Genomic DNA, 13151 nt, shown 5'->3' with positions numbered 1-13151 from the left:
AAAGCAGGAAGGCCCGAAAACTTTAAAAAGAAAGAGGCCCCTGCGAGGATCCTGCTGATAGAAGACAGACTGAGTTGAGACTGGATAAGGGAAGACAAAAAGGATAATGCAATGTAGGAATTGACAAAAAGGGGGTCTAAACCCCCTTCCTGACAGAAACAACACCACCTGCTCCAAGAATGCCTATAGTCCATCCACGTTTTTTCTGAAACCGAGGCCTTGAGGTTGTTGAGGATCATTCCCAGATTAAGCCCCAGAGGAAATCTGGGCAAGGGGTGCCGTAAAGATCCGCTGACGGGGCCAATTCTCGGAACCTCTCGATCTGTGAACGAGATAAAGCGTCAGCTATATTATTCACCTTTCCCGCTATGTGCTCAGCCTTAAGCCAGATGTTAAACCTCATGCAATGTAACACTAAAAAACGCAACAGCCTAAAGACAGGTTCCGATTTTGACGACAGGGTGTTAATGGCAAAAAGAACCCCTTTATTGTCCGTATGGACTAAAATCCTACGGTTCATAAAGGAGTCCTTCCAAACCACAACGGCGACGATGACCGGGAACAGCTCCAGAAGGACCAGATTCTGAAGGATTTCCTTCTGTTGCCAATCCGCGTGCCATGCGCTAGAACACCAACGCCCTTTTAGAAAAGCCCCGAATCCAAATGAACCCGACGCGTCCGAGAAGAATTCTAAATGGGAGCTCCCTATAAAATCCGCCTGCCAAGCCGATGACCCGTTGAAGTTGGTCAGAAAAGCGTCCCAGATTTGTAAATCTTCCCTGATGCCTTTCGAGATTCGCACGAATAAGGGCTTTTGAAACCTCGCAGGGCCAGCGAGAATCTCAGCGAAAAAACCCTCGCCATGGGGATAATCCTAGCCGCGAAAGCGAACAGCCCCAGTAGCGACTGGGCTTCTTTCAGGAGAACTTTCTTTCTAGCCAGGAAATCTGTAATTAGCAAGGACATCCTCTGCACCTTATGCTCGGGTAACCTAAATTCCATCCTCCGAGCGTCGATGGTAATACCCAAGAACTCGATAGAGGTTGTGGGTAGAACCGTCTTTTCGTGTGCAAGCGGGACACCAAACTCCACACAGATATCCGAAAAGGCCTGGAGGGACTCCATGCATACCGACGATCCCGCTGGTCCAATAAACAAAAAGTCATCCAGGTAGTGCAAGATGAGAGCCTGGGGTACAACCCTTGACACCACCCAATGTAAAAAAGATGAAAAGGCTTCAAAATAATAACACAAGAGAAAAAACCCCATGGGCATGCACTTATCGAAGTAGAACTGCCCCATGAAATAAAAACCCAGGGAGTTGAACCCTTGCGGGTGCACTGGGAGGAGGCGGAATGCCGACTTTATGTCGGCTTTGGCGAGAAGGGACTCCTGGCCTGCCTGTCTTAGCAAAGCCAGAGCTTCGTCAAAGGACGAATAACATACTGGTGCGTTAACTTCCGCGACCTCGTCATTCAAAGAAGCATCCGGTGGGTATGAGAGGTGATGTATCATTCTAAAACTGCCGGCCTCTTTCTTGGGTACTATGCCTAAGGGGGATACTCTGAAATCCAAAAAGGGGGGAGAGGGAAAGGGGCCGGCAATTCTGCCCTCCCGTAGCTATTTATCAATTTTCTCTTTGACTACGTTAGCATGAAGGGTAGCTGACAACAAATTTTCAACTCTAGTGCAACCCGGGCCCATGAAGGCGGGTACCAAAAAACCCTCAGCAAAGCCCTTAGTTAGCAGGGCTGCCATCCTGCGGTCGGGATAGCGCTCTAGCCACTGGCGCATTTTTCCCAAACTCACCGGCGTCTGGGCCTTTCCCAAGTGTGCCGGGTGGCAGAAAAGTTCCCGCGGCAGCCTTGCGAAAGCATCTGCTCGCCGCATGGATGCCACTGCAGTAAGAGCACTCGTGCTTAAACCTGCAGTTTGAAAGAAATTTGCATTGACCTTCGTTAAAGGCGAAGCAAAGCCCTTTCCGAAATGAGCCTTGCCCGGTAGGCTGGGGCCGGGGGGTATACTGTGGCTTTGGCAGCATCAAGTTGAGCCATAAGCCCACATCTTTGGACCCCCAGTTCAGAGAAGGATGGACCGCCAATTTTTGGCAGAAGTTCTCATCGTAGGTGAACCACGCCGAGCCACCGAAATGGCGGAACGCCTCAGTGACTATGTCCAGGTGCTGAAACAGCCCTGAACATTTACCAGGAAAGCGCTCCCCCATAACCGCAGCATATATACAGAAGGCCTGTAGCCAACCCTTCAGGTCTGGTATGGATATTAAGGGGAACCATATATGGGGGTTTCCTTATACAGGAAAAATATGGGGACTCTTGTTAAAGCATCGACAGTAAAATTCTGTAGAAATATGTGGGCCTGGTCAAACCTCAGTCATGAGAGCCACAACACCGATATGAATATCAAAAATATTTATTTTGTAAAAAGGTTTTCTTTATAAAAAGACATAGAAAAAGAAAAAAAGAAAAAAAGCAAAAATATTGTACATTGAATACTATAGAATGCATACTAGACAAATTCCAGACTATCAAGTAAAATGATACTTCAAGTGCATATAGGTGCAGGTGATCTTCATTTCATCCCACATGTAACGGTTCTACTAGTTTCGCCCAAGGGGGCTTCGTCAGGAACCAATGGGGGGCAGTAGTCTGAGCAAACAAAGAGTATATCAATGAACAGGAACATATAAATCATAATATATACAAATAGTCACATAAATTGATTATATCGGTACATACAAACGTGTCTGGTTGACCATAGAGTTTAACACAATCATCGTTTACCATAGAACATAAAGATAATGTATTTGATTTAAATAAACGAAGGTCGAGTTAATGGAGTATCTGTGGTAGCTGTGGACTTTAACGAAAAAAATATAAATAATAATTATAAAGAATATATTTACCTGTAAAAGTGGACTAAAAAAAACCTGAATGATTGGCCGTGATTGGCTCAAAGTCCCAGATGGAAAATCCCAGATAGATGGAAGGAGGGATGGGAAAAAGAGGAAATGATCCTCTTAAGCATGCGGGTAGGATCGCCGTGCAATGCACAGAGCCTGGATGCAAGCCTATAGAGGAAGAGGAGCCGGAGGCAAGCAGGTACTGTAGGTACAGAATAAAAATATTAGGAATATTGGAAATTTAACAAGTAAAAAAGGAAAAAGAAAAAAGGTAACCAGAAAGGAAGAAAAATTGCGATGGACAGACAACTGTAGAGAAATATGTGTAAAAGAATTAATGATTATTACCTGATTAAAATGATGATAGAAAGAATGGGAAGATTGATGATGAGGTAGTCTCAGAAGAGATGGATATAATTCATCCCAAGAGGTTTCTGTCAATACTATACTGCACAAAATAGGAAGTCATTCACTACATCATCAGATTGTATAATGACAGATTAGTTTGAAAATTAATTATTAAAACTGCAAACGACAGCAGTAATAAAGATAATATTAATATAAATATTAATATAAATATAAACGCCTATATAGGCTGCAAAGTATCAAACGAATCTAAATTAATTAGAAGAATGTAGCATTTTTTGTGTAATAATTCAACTTTATAGTTGTTATACCTATCATAGTAATAGGGGTATAGCATAAAAAGAAAATGCAAATACTAATCTAATTAAAAGGAATAATGGTAATGGTTTTACCTGATTCTAGTTGCAATAATAACTGCCGAGAATAGGGCAGATAAATTGCCCAGGAGAACTGTATAGTCCAGATACTGAATAGTGAAAAATAAAAGAAAGAAAGTCAATCCAGGAAAAAATATATTTCCTCATTGTTGACAGATAAGTGAGTAAAAAGTATATTTTCACAAAGTCTGCAAGTGGCAACAAAGTATCACATCCAGATTGTTGTGAATAATGAATTAAACTTGGAAGGAAAGAAAATAATGAAATAATGATGAGACAATGGTAGATGACCTGCTGTTGCCTCTGTATACCAAGGAATGATTCCTCTGGCAGAGCTCACGCTGACACATCAGCTGTGCGGCTCACTAATAAGCTGCCCTCAATCAGAGTGAGATGATACACAGCTGAGTAGGGGGCAGCTCCTCACTCTAAGATGGGCGTGGTAATCACGGCAGATGTCATGGGGATTGCCCATAGGAACCACAGGGACCGCGTCTGCGCAGAAGAAAAGCATCCCTCTAGGAGATGCTGAATCTAACGCGCCGGCGCGGGGAAGGGGAACTCCTGGGAAAGTGCACCAGCGTCACAAATGACGCATCAGTGCCTACCATATGGGTGCCGTGAAGAAGCGGACGCGCACTAACACTCAAGCCTCCGCTTGAGTTCAGATCAGTGACACTGAGCTGGTGCGTGCCCCCTAGCGCCCAAAATGGCTTGCAGCAATACTAATAGATGTCTGATGATAACGGCAGTGTGCTAAAGTGCAGGAGATCAATGCTGGTGATAGGAGAGCATGCAAAACAAGTTTGAATCCGTGTCAGGCAAATAAGTGAAAATAGATGTGGGGAAAGGGGGAAGAAGAGAAAAGGGGAAAAAAAAAAGAGAAAAAGAAAAAGAGGGAAAGCAAAAGTAAATGTAAGTATAATAATTGGGAAATAAGAATTGGTGAAAAAAAAAGGGAAAAAAATATTGTTTAATTAATTATAAAGAATATTAAAGGAATATAATATTATTTATAAAATCAAAATTAAGAAAAAAAAAAAAAAAAAAAAAAAAAAGGGGGATGGAAAAAATAATAATAATAATAAGAAAAATAATAATAAGAAAAAAAAGAAAGAAAAGAAAGAAAAGAAAAAAAAAAAAAAAAAAGAAAGGGAAAAAATAAATAAAAAAGTGTAAAAATATATAATGATAATAAGGAATATGAAATAAATATGTAAAAGAAGGGCCCCCAGTGGACCCAGAAAAAACAAAAGAAAGAAAAACCGTAGATAAAGTCCACAGGTCACAGCATAAAACCACTTGAAATCCATTACAGTAATATTTGACATTAATGTTGTCACATCAAAGTATGTTCTTCTGTATAACCGAAAAAAATGGTATTCAAAAAACAAATCAAGTTAATTATAAAGTGTTGTTGCATACCTACAGTCATATAAGCTGCACAATAAAGTTCTATACTCCCAAGTGTCGGGTGGTGGGGTATCGCAATAATGGGGCTCGTATAAGTGTGGAAACACAGTACACGGCGCCAATTGCACCACCTCCTTCTATCAACAGGAAGTATTAGTGCTCAAGGGACTCGGACAAGATTGCTTGATAGGCCTTGATGGATTAAGGCTGATAGCCATTTGGTAAAGCCTGACCATGAAAGATGGAAGAACAGCTCAGATAGAAGAGCTTCAAATTAACAATGTAGTCACCCCGGTATGTCCAGCTTGTGGTCACTGGATTAAATTAAAGAAAGGGTTTATAGCTAATATTTTCATTTAACCCTGGATGCTGAGTGGCATTAAGTGTATATATCCAGCGTGCTTCCGCTTGTAGCAGTCGTTTGTCAGCATCACCTCCTCTCTCATTGAGAGGAATATGTGCCAAGGCAAAGAAGCCTAACATTGCCTGGTTGTGGTTATGGAACAAGCCCATGTGGCGGCTAATGGGTGTTTCCATAAGTTTTTTCTTTACAGCTAAGACATGGTCTCTCATTCTACAAAAGAAATTGCGTTTAGTTTTACCTACATAGTAGGCACCGCAATTGCATTTCATTATATAGATAATGCCAATTGTTTGGCAGGTTGCACGGAACTTGGGTGAATATGTTTCGCCATTAGGTAGAGAAACACTTTCACCTGGCAGAATATATCGACAAAAATTGCATTTACCGCACGGGAAAGTTCCTGTCTTAGTTGGTTTGGGCACCATTTGTGTCGCATAGTGGCTGGTAACGGCTCTATCCCGAATTGAGGGAGAGCGTTTGAATGTTATCTCCGGTTTTAAATGGATGAATTTTTTAATTTTATCATCGGAGGTAAGGAGGTACCAGTATTTGCTGTAAATATTACGAATAGTTTGGTGCTGACGATTGAAGCGTGTAATCACCCTAGTAGTGTTGGCTTTAGAGACATTTTTAGATTTATAGATAAGATCGTTTCTGTCTAATCGACTGGCTTTATTGTAGGCACGGCGTAAGCAAGTCTTACTGTAGCCTCTCTCTTTGAGGCGGGCGTAAAGCTGTGCTGCTTCTTTTTTGTAATCTTCGTCGCGGGAGCAATTGCGCCTCAGTCTTAAATATTGACTGTATGGAATACTGTTGATTAGCGGACTGGGGTGCGAGCTGGAAGCATGCAGTAGGCTGTTGCCTGCTGTAGGTTTCCTGTAGAGTGTAGAACACAGGCTACCTTTATTATCGATAAAGAGTTCAACATCCAAAAAAGTTATATTTTTTTGGCTATAATTGTATGTAAATTTTAAATTGTAGTTGTTAATTTGTAGCCCCTCCAAAAACATCAGAAGCTCATCACGAGAGCCCCCCCAAACCATGAAAACATCGTCTATATAGCGATGCCATGTTAGCACGCTATCAGACGACGTGTTCCTGGATTCCTCATTGAAGAGGTCACGTTCCCACCCCCCCAGGTACAGGTTGGCGTAGGAGGGGGCACAGCCTGCCCCCATAGCTACGCCCTGTACCTGGAGGTAGTGGGAACGTTTGAACAGAAAGATGTTGTTCGTCAAAATAAATTCAAGCATTTCTATAATGAAATTGTTATATTTAGAGGTATTTTTGTCACGTTCATTAAGGAAGCTCCTAATGACTTGTGTCCCCAGCCCATGTGGGATAGAATTATATAATGCCTCTATGTCAATGGCAACTAGCCAGGCATCAGGTGGAATAGTAAGGCCATCAACAATCTTTAATAGTTCGATGGTATCTTTTACGTGAGAAAACAGGCTCTGAACATGAGGGTATAATACCCTCATGTTCAGAGCCTGTTTTCTCACGTAAAAGATACCATCGAACTATTAAAGATTGTTGATGGCCTTACTATTCCACCTGATGCCTGGCTAGTTGCCATTGACATAGAGGCATTATATAATTCTATCCCACATGGGCTGGGGACACAAGTCATTAGGAGCTTCCTTAATGAACGTGACAAAAATACCTCTAAATATAACAATTTCATTATAGAAATGCTTGAATTTATTTTGACGAACAACATCTTTCTGTTCAAACGTTCCCACTACCTCCAGGTACAGGGCGTAGCTATGGGGGCAGGCTGTGCCCCCTCCTACGCCAACCTGTACCTGGGGGGGTGGGAACGTGACCTCTTCAATGAGGAATCCAGGAACACGTCGTCTGATAGCGTGCTAACATGGCATCGCTATATAGACGATGTTTTCATGGTTTGGGGGGGCTCTCGTGATGAGCTTCTGATGTTTTTGGAGGGGCTACAAATTAACAACTACAATTTAAAATTTACATACAATTATAGCCAAAAAAATATAACTTTTTTGGATGTTGAACTCTTTATCGATAATAAAGGTAGCCTGTGTTCTACACTCTACAGGAAACCTACAGCAGGCAACAGCCTACTGCATGCTTCCAGCTCGCACCCCAGTCCGCTAATCAACAGTATTCCATACAGTCAATATTTAAGACTGAGGCGCAATTGCTCCCGCGACGAAGATTACAAAAAAGAAGCAGCACAGCTTTACGCCCGCCTCAAAGAGAGAGGCTACAGTAAGACTTGCTTACGCCGTGCCTACAATAAAGCCAGTCGATTAGACAGAAACGATCTTATCTATAAATCTAAAAATGTCTCTAAAGCCAACACTACTAGGGTGATTACACGCTTCAATCGTCAGCACCAAACTATTCGTAATATTTACAGCAAATACTGGTACCTCCTTACCTCCGATGATAAAATTAAAAAATTCATCCATTTAAAACCGGAGATAACATTCAAACGCTCTCCCTCAATTCGGGATAGAGCCGTTACCAGCCACTATGCGACACAAATGGTGCCCAAACCAACTAAGACAGGAACTTTCCCGTGCGGTAAATGCAATTTTTGTCGATATATTCTGCCAGGTGAAAGTGTTTCTCTACCTAATGGCGAAACATATTCACCCAAGTTCCGTGCAACCTGCCAAACAATTGGCATTATCTATATAATGAAATGCAATTGCGGTGCCTACTATGTAGGTAAAACTAAACGCAATTTCTTTTGTAGAATGAGAGACCATGTCTTAGCTGTAAAGAAAAAACTTATGGAAACACCCATTAGCCGCCACATGGGCTTGTTCCATAACCACAACCAGGCAATGTTAGGCTTCTTTGCCTTGGCACATATTCCTCTCAATGAGAGAGGAGGTGATGCTGACAAACGACTGCTACAAGCGGAAGCACGCTGGATATATACACTTAATGCCACTCAGCATCCAGGGTTAAATGAAAATATTAGCTATAAACCCTTTCTTTAATTTAATCCAGTGACCACAAGCTGGACATACCGGGGTGACTACATTGTTAATTTGAAGCTCTTCTATCTGAGCTGTTCTTCCATCTTTCATGGTCAGGCTTTACCAAATGGCTATCAGCCTTAATCCATCAAGGCCTATCAAGCAATCTTGTCCGAGTCCCTTGAGCACTAATACTTCCTGTTGATAGAAGGAGGTGGTGCAATTGGCGCCGTGTACTGTGTTTCCACACTTATACGAGCCCCATTATTGCGATACCCCACCACCCGACACTTGGGAGTATAGAACTTTATTGTGCAGCTTATATGACTGTAGGTATGCAACAACACTTTATAATTAACTTGATTTGTTTTTTGAATACCATTTTTTTCGGTTATACAGAAGAACATACTTTGATGTGACAACATTAATGTCAAATATTACTGTAATGGATTTCGAGTGGTTTTATGCTGTGACCTGTGGACTTTATCTACGGTTTTTCTTTCTTTTGTTTTTTCTGGGTCCACTGGGGGCCCTTCTTTTACATATTTATTTCATATTCCTTATTATCATTATATATTTTTACACTTTTTTATTTATTTTTTCCCTTTCTTTTTTTTTTTTTTTTTCTTTTCTTTCTTTTCTTTCTTTTTTTTCTTATTATTATTTTTCTTATTATTATTATTATTTTTTCCATCCCCTTTTTTTTTTATTTTTTTTTTTTTTTTCTTAATTTTGATTTTATAAATAATATTATATTCCTTTAATATTCTTTATAATTAATTAAACAATATTTTTTTCCCTTTTTTTTCACCAATTCTTATTTCCCAATTATTATACTTACATTTACTTTTGCTTTCCCTCTTTTTCTTTTTCTCTTTTTTTTTTCCCCTTTTCTCTTCTTCCCCCTTTCCCCACATCTATTTTCACTTATTTGCCTGACACGGATTCAAACTTGTTTTGCATGCTCTCCTATCACCAGCATTGATCTCCTGCACTTTAGCACACTGCCGTTATCATCAGACATCTATTAGTATTGCTGCAAGCCATTTTGGGCGCTAGGGGGCACGCACCAGCTCAGTGTCACTGATCTGAACTCAAGCCGGAGGCTTGAGTGTTAGTGCGCGTCCGCTTCTTCACGGCACCCATATGGTAGGCACTGATGCGTCATTTGTGACGCTGGTGCACTTTCCCAGGAGTTCCCCTTCCCCGCGCCGGCGCGTTAGATTCAGCATCTCCTAGAGGGATGCTTTTCTTCTGCGCAGACGCGGTCCCTGTGGTTCCTATGGGCAATCCCCATGACATCTGCCGTGATTACCACGCCCATCTTAGAGTGAGGAGCTGCCCCCTACTCAGCTGTGTATCATCTCACTCTGATTGAGGGCAGCTTATTAGTGAGCCGCACAGCTGATGTGTCAGCGTGAGCTCTGCCAGAGGAATCATTCCTTGGTATACAGAGGCAACAGCAGGTCATAGGTATGCTTTCATCTACCATTGTCTCATCATTATTTCATTATTTTCTTTCCTTCCAAGTTTAATTCATTATTCACAACAATCTGGATGTGATACTTTGTTGCCACTTGCAGACTTTGTGAAAATATACTTTTTACTCACTTATCTGTCAACAATGAGGAAATATATTTTTTCCTGGATTGACTTTCTTTCTTTTATTTTTCACTATTCAGTATCTGGACTATACAGTTCTCCTGGGCAATTTATCTGCCCTATTCTCGGCAGTTATTATTGCAACTAGAATCAGGTAAAACCATTACCATTATTCCTTTTAATTAGATTAGTATTTGCATTTTCTTTTTATGCTATACCCCTATTACTATGATAGGTATAACAACTATAAAGTTGAATTATTACACAAAAAATGCTACATTCTTCTAATTAATTTAGATTCGTTTGATACTTTGCAGCCTATATAGGCGTTTATATTTATATTAATATTTATATTAATATTATCTTTATTACTGCTGTCGTTTGCAGTTTTAATAATTAATTTTCAAACTAATCTGTCATTATACAATCTGATGATGTAGTGAATGACTTCCTATTTTGTGCAGTATAGTATTGACAGAAACCTCTTGGGATGAATTATATCCATCTCTTCTGAGACTACCTCATCATCAATCTTCCCATTCTTTCTATCATCATTTTAATCAGGTAATAATCATTAATTCTTTTACACATATTTCTCTACAGTTGTCTGTCCATCGCAATTTTTCTTCCTTTCTGGTTACCTTTTTTCTTTTTCCTTTTTTACTTGTTAAATTTCCAATATTCCTAATATTTTTATTCTGTACCTACAGTACCTGCTTGCCTCCGGCTCCTCTTCCTCTATAGGCTTGCATCCAGGCTCTGTGCATTGCACGGCGATCCTACCCGCATGCTTAAGAGGATCATTTCCTCTTTTTCCCATCCCTCCTTCCATCTATCTGGGATTTACCATCTGGGACTTTGAGCCAATCACGGCCAATCATTCAGGTTTTTTTTAGTCCACTTTTACAGGTAAATATATTCTTTATAATTATTATTTATATTTTTTTCGTTAAAGTCCACAGCTACCACAGATACTCCATTAACTCGACCTTCGTTTATTTAAATCAAATACATTATCTTTATGTTCTATGGTAAACGATGATTGTGTTAAACTCTATGGTCAACCAGACACGTTTGTATGTACCGATATAATCAATTTATGTGACTATTTGTATATATTATGATTTATATGTTCCTGTTCATTGATATACTCTTTGTTTGCTCAGACTACTGCCCCCCATTGGTTCCTGACGAAGCCCCCTTGGGCGAAACTAGTAGAACCGTTACATGTGGGATGAAATGAAGATCACCTGCACCTATATGCACTTGAAGTATCATTTTACTTGATAGTCTGGAATTTGTCTAGTATGCATTCTATAGTATTCAATGTACAATATTTTTGCTTTTTTTCTTTTTTTCTTTTTCTATGTCTTTTTATAAAGAAAACCTTTTTACAAAATAAATATTTTTGATATTCATATCGGTGTTGTGGCTCTCATGATTGAGGTTTGACCAGGCCCACATATTTCTACAGAATTTTACTGTCGATGCTTTAACAAGAGTCCCCATATTTTTCCTGTATAAGGAAACCCCCATATATCCTCTTTCATAGAGGGACTTGAAAGCTGACAGTCAATCCTTATTTAATCAATGTTTATGCTCTGTCAATCCACTTATATATTAAGGGGAACCACTCCGTCAATTTAAAACAAAAATGACGTGCGGTTCCCCCTAACTATCCATAACCAGACCCGTTATCCGAGCACGTTGACCTGGTCGGCCGCAGAAAAGAGGGGGGGACAGAGTGCGCCCCCCCCTCTCCTGAACCGCACCAGGCCACATGCCCTCAACATGGGGAGGATGTCCCCATGTTGATGGGGACAAGGGTCTCATCCCCACAACCCTTGCCCGGTGGTTGTGGGGGTATGCGGGCGGGAGGCTTATCAGAATCTGGAAGACCCCTTTAACAAAGGGGACCCCCAGATCCTGACCCCCCCTGTGTGAAATGGTAATGGGGTACACTGTACCCCTACCATTTCACGAAGGAAGTGTAAAGTCTTGTAAAAAAAACACACACACACGCCGTAGAATAAAGTCCTTTATTAATAAAAAAAAAAAAACTCCAGTGGTGATAATCCACTCGTTCCCGGCTTCCTGCTCCAACGTTGTCCCGATCCTGCGACAGCTGTGGGTGATCTCCAGCGATGAGAAGATCGAGCGACGGCCGGGTGATCTCCGCTCCAGCGATGAGAAGATCCATCCGGAGCGCAGCATCCCCGACCTCCTCTCAGCGCTGGACACAGCCCAGCGAATGACGGCAGGGCCACCCATCACGTGACCCCGCACCCTCTGACGTACCCTCTGCTACGTCACTGGGGAAGCCCAGGAAGAGGGAAGCCGGGCTTCCCCAGTGACGTAGCAGAGGGTAAGTCAGAGGGGGCGGGGTCACGTGACGGGTGGCCCTGCCTCCTCTATATAAGTAATGTCACAGCTTCAGCGTGCCATTCGCTGGGCTGTGTCCAGCGCTGAGAGGAGGTCGGGGATGCTGCGCTCTGGATGGACCCCTGTCCCCATCAACATGGGGACATCCTCCCCATGTTGAGGGTATGTGGCCTGGTGCGGTTCAGGAGAGGGGGGGGGCCGCACTCTGTCCCCCCCTCTTTTCTGCGGCCGGCCAGGTCAACGTGCTCGGATAACGGGTCTGGTTATGGATAGTTAGGGGAACAGCACGTCATTTTTGTTTTAAATTGACGGCGGGGTTCCCCTTAATATCCATACCAGACCTGAAGGGTCTGGTTATGGATATTTAGGGGGAACGGCACGTAATTTTTTTAAAAATTGACGGCGGGGTTCCCCTTAATATCCATACCAGACCTAAAGGGTCTGGTTATTGAATTTGCGGGGACCTCCGCGCATTTTTTTTCCCGAACTCCAATCCCGGACCCGAACTTTTTCCAATTATTCGGGTTCGGGTCCGGGTTCGGGAAAAACCCAAAGTCCGTACCGAACCCGAACTTTACAGTTCGGGTTCGCTCAACCCTACTCAGAACTACTCGACAAACACTTGGAAATACTCTGTTCTAGAGTCTTTTCGAGCCTTTCCAAGATCAACCGAGCTGTCCCTGAGTATTTACGACGCCCCCACCTCTGGCCACATGCGGTATTGCATGCCACAGAAATCTATGCGGAACAAATTATCTTCT

The 13151-nt window shown here is 41.9% G+C and overlaps 1 protein-coding gene across 1 annotated transcript in view; it reads left to right on the top strand.

Moving 5' to 3' along the window:
- PLCB2 (phospholipase C beta 2) overlaps positions 1–13151 on the top strand; it is a 288051-nt gene that overhangs the window by 119567 nt on the left and 155333 nt on the right. The window lies entirely within an intron of this gene.

The sequence above is a fragment of the Rana temporaria genome, chromosome 13, assembly GCF_905171775.1.
Source record: "Rana temporaria chromosome 13, aRanTem1.1, whole genome shotgun sequence".
NCBI classification, from domain to species: domain Eukaryota; kingdom Metazoa; phylum Chordata; class Amphibia; order Anura; family Ranidae; genus Rana; species Rana temporaria.
Note: the sequence above shows the minus strand (reverse complement) of the source record. Positions and strands in the feature narration are given on the sequence as shown.